We start from the raw sequence: 6133 nt of genomic DNA, 5'->3' as shown, positions 1-6133 counted from the left end.
AAAGCATCAATTCTTCGGCACTCAGCTTTCTTTATTAGTCCAACTCTCACATGCTTACATGACTACTAGAAAAACCATAGCTTTGACCAGATGGACCTTTGTTGGCAAAGTAATGTCTCTGCTTTAGGCATCAGTACTTTTTACATGGCCCCTTATAAAACACACAGGATTTAAAGTGCTCTCTTTAACTAGAACCCTCTACAATTCAATTTTTTAGAAGATATTGGGAAAGATCCAAAGAAGATGGTCTGAACAAAAGGTATATCTGGGCAAAGGGTTAGATTTGAGATAACCCATTAGACAGATAAATGATCCTTTCTTCCAAGAAGGCAGGATATAATAGGAGATTGGACACTCATGCTTGAAGATGGTGGAGAGAATGGAAAAGTCTGCATTTCCAGTTATCCAAAATGCTTTCCCCATGTTGTTTGTATTGAGCTGGAAGAGCAGAAAGGAAGTAGTGGGTGAAGTTGGTAAAAAGTTAGGATGCTAAATGATTGAATCTTCCAGTGTGCAGTAGTCATCCAGTACTCCATGCCTGGCTCCTTCTCCATGGAATTCAGCAGAACAAATTGTTGGTGTGTGTGCAGTGGGAACTTTCTGTGGGCTGCAGCAATGCTACTGATAGAATAATACGGACTTCCTGAGCTATTTTTCCTTTTATGAAGCCAAGGCCCACCCAGTAGGATTTTAGAGGCACCCTAGGCTTACAGTGATCTCTTCCTCTTCTACAGATACCCAGGATTTCTTTACCAAGACCGTCCTCTGTTTCACAATCACAAATAAGCATGTAGATGCACATATTTATGCTAGGTTGTAAATAGTAGGTACTAGGGAACCTGTTTTGATAAGAGTTACAGTCCTAGATACCTAGAGACTGACACTCCTCTTGCCAATTTCACCTATTTTAATCCTCACCTCTTCTGAAACCAGTGGCCACAGGAGATTTTTAGCTACCATCTAAGTCCAACCTAGACAGTATGTTAAAAAGCAGAGACGTTACTTTGCCAACAAAGGTCCATCTAGTCAAAACTATGGTTTTTCCAGTAGTCCCTAATGGATGTGAGAGTTGGACTATAAAGAAAGTTGAGCACTGAAAAATTGATGCTTTTGAACTGTGGTGTTGGACAAGACTCTTGAGAGTCCTTTGGACTGCAAGGAGATCCAACCAGTCAATCCTAAAGGAAATCAGTCCTGAATATTTATTGGAAGGACTGATACTGAAGCTGAAATCAATACTTTGGCCACCTGACGTGAAGAACTGACTCACTGGAAAAGAGCCTGATGCTGGGAAAGAGGGTCAACAGACGATGAGATGGTCGGATGGCATCACTGACTCGACGGACATGAGTTTGAGCAAGCTCTGGGAGTTGGTGATGGACGGGGCAGCCTGGTGTGCTTCAGTCCATGGGGTCACAAAGAGTCAGACACAACTGAGTGACTGAACTGAACTGAAGTCTCTAAAGTCTCTGAAACCTGCCAGAAGACAAGAAAATGGTGAAAATAAAACCAAGCAAAACAAATATCCACTAAGTTTCACAAGTGTGGGCCGATTGCGTAACGAGCAGTAACCACCACCCCCCATACAATGGAAGGTCATGCAGTTAGCAGCAAACAAAAAACGATGTGGAGGAACTTGCTTGGTGGTCCAGTGGCTAAGACTCTGCACTTCCAATGCAGGGGCCGCAGGTTCAATCCCTGGTCAGGGAACTGGATTCCACATGCCACAGCTAAGACCTGGCAAGGCCAAGAATAAAGCAATGTAGATGCTCTTCTGTATCTTATATAGAAAAATCTTCAAGCTATAGGAAGAAAAACAAGTATAATAGGAGGTGTGGATAATCTATAGCCATATATGCTTATGTGTACATAAAATAACTCTGGAGGGATACATAAGAAACCAAAGAGAGAGGCTGGAAACTGGAATGATGGTGACAAGCAGCAGCATAACTAGGCTGAAGTTTATAAAACTTCAACTTCTTTAAGAAAAAGAACATACATTTATGACTATAAAATTACTTCTGGCCTCGAAAGGGGCCCTTGGTAGGGATGCTGAAGCTTAAGTTTCACCAGAATCACAATAAATCTACCTCTTAGAACAAGTAAAGGAAACATACTGTCAAGAAAAACTTTTGAAAGCTGTTTGCCATTTGATCCACTTTTTCCTACTGAAAAGCTAAATTAACAAAACAATCTATAAATTGTAGCAATATTTCCTCAGATCAGTCTCCCAAGGTAAAATAAACAAATGGGACCAAATCAACTTATAAGCTTTTGCACAGCACAGGAAACCATCAACAAAATTAAAAGACAGCCTACAGAATGGGAGAAAATATTTGCAAAAAATTAAACCAAGTGGTTAACATCCAAAATATATAAATAGCTCCAGCAGCTCAATATCAAGAAAAAAACAAACAACCCATCAAAAAGCAGGTAGAAGACCTAAATAGGCATTTCTCCAAAGAAGATATACAGATGGCCAAAGAGCACATGAAAAAATGTTTTCTTTTCATTAAATCAAAATTACAATGATGTATCACCTCACCAATCAGACTTGCTTATCATCTAAAAGTCTACAAATAATAGATGCTGGAGAGGGCATGGAGAAAAGGGAACTCTCCTCCACTGTTGGTGAAAATGTAAACTGGTGTAACCACTGTGGATTATAGGAATATAGAGTTTCCTTAAAAAACTAAAAATAGAGCTACCATATAATCTAGCAATCCCACTCCTGGGCATTTAACCAGGACTTATATAAAAGGAGGGGCTTCCAGGTGGCACTAGTGGTGAAGAACCTGCCTGCCAATGACATAAACACATAAAAGACGCAGGTTCAATCTCTGGGTCAAGAAGATCCCCTGGAGAAGGGCATGGCAACCCACTCCAGTACTCTTGCCTGGAGAATCCCATGGGCAGAGGAGCCTGGCGGGCTACAGTCCATGGAGTCACACAAAGTCAGACATGACTGAAGCGACTTAGCACACAAGGTATATCAAAGGAAAAGTTTTGTATCTTTACATTTCAAAACACGTCAATGTGTAAAACATGATTTTTTAAAAAATCATATTTTGAGAAAGTTCAGATTTTTACACAAAATTCACACTAACCTAAAACCTAAAGCAGCCTGAAACTGTTTAGAGGGCAGCCTGTTGAAGTCCCAAACCTTCATAGGGAGAATCAATTCCATATTTGATGTAGACCAAACCAGAGTAAAGAGAAATTGAGAAGCAGACTGCTCACTTTCAAAAGTCTCAGTAGTTATTCAATGATGCAATGCATTCATTATTTGAATTAAAACATAGTCCAAGGGATTTTTTTTTTTTAGTGGAACCAATAAAATTTCTAGAAAATGATTCTGTAAGCTCCTGGCAACTATTAATTCTTCTCTGAGCTCACCATCACAATGTTTTAGCTCCTTTAATATAAGGGACCTCCTTTTTCCAACTCCTCTGGAGAAGATTGAAAAGAGCTATTCAGTCAGTGTTTCTTCCTTTTATTTTCTTTGGGGATTTAGAGTTGCTTTGCTAAATTCAGAGAGGACAGGATCCCTTGTTGTTCGTTGTTTGGTGGCTGAGTCATCTCCGACTCTGCGACTCCACGAACTGCAGCATTCCAGGCTTCCATGTCCTTTACCGTCTCCTGGAGTTTACTCAAACTTACGTCTATTGAGTTGGTGATACCATCCGACCATCTCATCCTCTGTTACTTCCTTCTCCTCTTGCCCTCAATCTTTCCCATGAACACAATGAAAAGGATCCCTTGGGATATGTTTAAAACCCAAATCTGAGGATGCAGAGCCTAAAGGAAACAATTCTGAGATAAGAGAATAATGGACCCTAAGTATATGGAATTTTTCTGAAAATGAGAAAGCTTCCACTGATTGAAAACTGCTAATTTAACCATTAGAATATATGAGACCAAGATCTAAAATATACAAAAAACCTTCTGTTACTTGAAAATGGTGTGTTCCCAGCATAATTTAGAGCCAAGATAGCATTTCAAGATTGATCTGTGCAAAGACAGCTTCTGTGACCAGAGAGGCTTGTGATCTAAAGCATTTATTTCCACCAGATGGTGCTATAGCTTCTGCCAAGCAGAAGATTCAGATTTCCTTCAGGAAGTAGGAATCCTAAGATTGGGGACCAAATTGTTTGATGAGTCTCTCAAAGAAGCACTTTGTACAAAGACATTCTTGACGTGGGCTATGAGGGTGAAGGTTGTTTCAGATGATAATGGTTCCACCACCTCCACACATACCTGGGTCAGTGTCTCAAGGCTTCGTGCTCACCTGCTGCCCACGCCTTTCCAAAATGCTGCTCTAACCCCCATCAGGTCCATGTCAGGAATGGAACGTGCATATTAAGGAGTGGTGCAGAGTGTCAGCGATCATGGGAATGTATCTCCCACACCCACCCACACTTTCTATCCAGGGGCAGCTCAAGACTCAGCCTTTCCTTACCACTTTACTCATACTTTCCTTTAAGTTTCCCTGGGTTGGTATTTTTAATCTCTCTTTGGGCTTATCAGAGGCTGCTTTAGAATATTATCATTTGCATCTAAATCCTCCAAGTTCTTCTGGGACAGAGTCCATGTCATAATTGCCCTTTGCCTATCCCACAACGAGCACCTTACCTTGAATTCATGCACAGTCATGATATCACGAATGCAGATCATCTAAATAAAGTGCCCAATTGCCTTGGTAGCCTGAGTAATCAGGGGGATGCTAACCACCTGGCCACTACCTAGGCACTAGGGGTGTGATGTCTTAAGCCACAGCCTCTCTGGACCTCTTTGATCATCACCAAAAGGATAGGATTGAACTCTCCACCTAACTCTCAAATGTTTCACTTTTGTATCTTTAATGACTTCAGTATCTCTGTCTTAAGGGAGCCATGGAAGCAGGACTATCTGTATCATGAGGGAATTAGGACTTTTCTGCTAAAGTGAATGGCATCTCCTTCTCTCTCTCCATCTTTATTCTCGTCTCCATTTTTCTGTCTCCCATTCTGTGCCTTGGCCATCAACACTGGGACACAGCAATACACGGCTGGTCACTCCCTCTCCCTCTTGTTTACAACCTCTCTGCCCCCACAGGGAGTTACAGGCAGGTAACAGGATGCTCTGGGTCTGCTCTTAGGAGTAAGACAGAAGACCTGCTGTGTGGCTGAGGGAGTCTTGGCTGCCTTCTGAAGAAGAATGGAACAATATGAATAAAGGTAGAAGAGTTACACCTAAGGACAATCCCTGGGGACTCTGAGACCTGGAGCAAGATACTTCGAGAATTCGACAGTAAGGATCTGAGATTAAGAATGAGGCCGATAACATGGTTATCAGTTTTTGCCATCAGAAGGAGAGGTGATACATAAAAACTCAACTCTTTCTTTCAATAATATGATGAGATTTTCATCTGAAAAAGATAAAATATCAAAAAAAGACAAAATGCACATTTCCCAGCTTCTCCTAAATAAGAAAAAAAATCAAATATATATCTACAAAATGATAGGAGAAATATTTGACTTTAAACCCACATCACAGGAACTCTTGGGACCCTGAGTCCCTCATCCTGCCCTGTAAGAGCTGTATATATGAGCATGTATTTGTGTGTGAATGTACAAAAAGAATATAATATGGCTCATAAACATATACATCCACATACACAGTCACACATAAGGTAAAATTAAAGGTGGGTAAAAGAAAATAGGGCAAAAGAAAAATAAGAAGGGATAAGGGTTCACAAAGGAAAATGACTAGACCTTCAAAATTTATTCTGATCAGGAAAAGTGAAAATCATAAGAGTTGATAGCACAATAGCATTTATGTAAACTAAAAATATGTCTATAAGGAAAGCTGAGCACCGAAGAATTGATGCTTTTGAACTGTGGTGGTGAAGAAGACTCTTGAGAGTCCCTTGGACTGCAAGGAGATCCAACCAGTCCATCCTATAGGAAATCAGTCCTAGGTGTTCACTGGAAGGACTGGTGTTGAAGCTGAAACTCCAATACATTGGCCACCTGATGCGAAGAGCTGACTCATTGGAAAAGACCCTGATGCTGGGAAAGATTGAGGGCAGGAGGAGAAGGGGACAACAGAGGATGAGATGGTTGGATGCCATCACCGACTCAATGGACATGAG

General features: G+C 40.9%; 1 non-coding gene across 1 annotated transcript; it reads left to right on the top strand.

The window, feature by feature from the left end:
* The first annotated feature begins 1637 nt into the window (after nucleotides 1–1637).
* Nucleotides 1638–1710, top strand: TRNAG-UCC (transfer RNA glycine (anticodon UCC)). The gene has a single exon. It is a non-coding gene; the product is annotated as a tRNA-Gly (tRNA).
* Nucleotides 1711–6133: the final 4423 nt, after the last annotated feature.

The sequence above is a fragment of the Odocoileus virginianus genome, chromosome 1 (assembly GCF_023699985.2).
Source record: "Odocoileus virginianus isolate 20LAN1187 ecotype Illinois chromosome 1, Ovbor_1.2, whole genome shotgun sequence".
In the NCBI taxonomy this organism is placed as follows: domain Eukaryota; kingdom Metazoa; phylum Chordata; class Mammalia; order Artiodactyla; family Cervidae; genus Odocoileus; species Odocoileus virginianus.
Note: the sequence above shows the minus strand (reverse complement) of the source record. Positions and strands in the feature narration are given on the sequence as shown.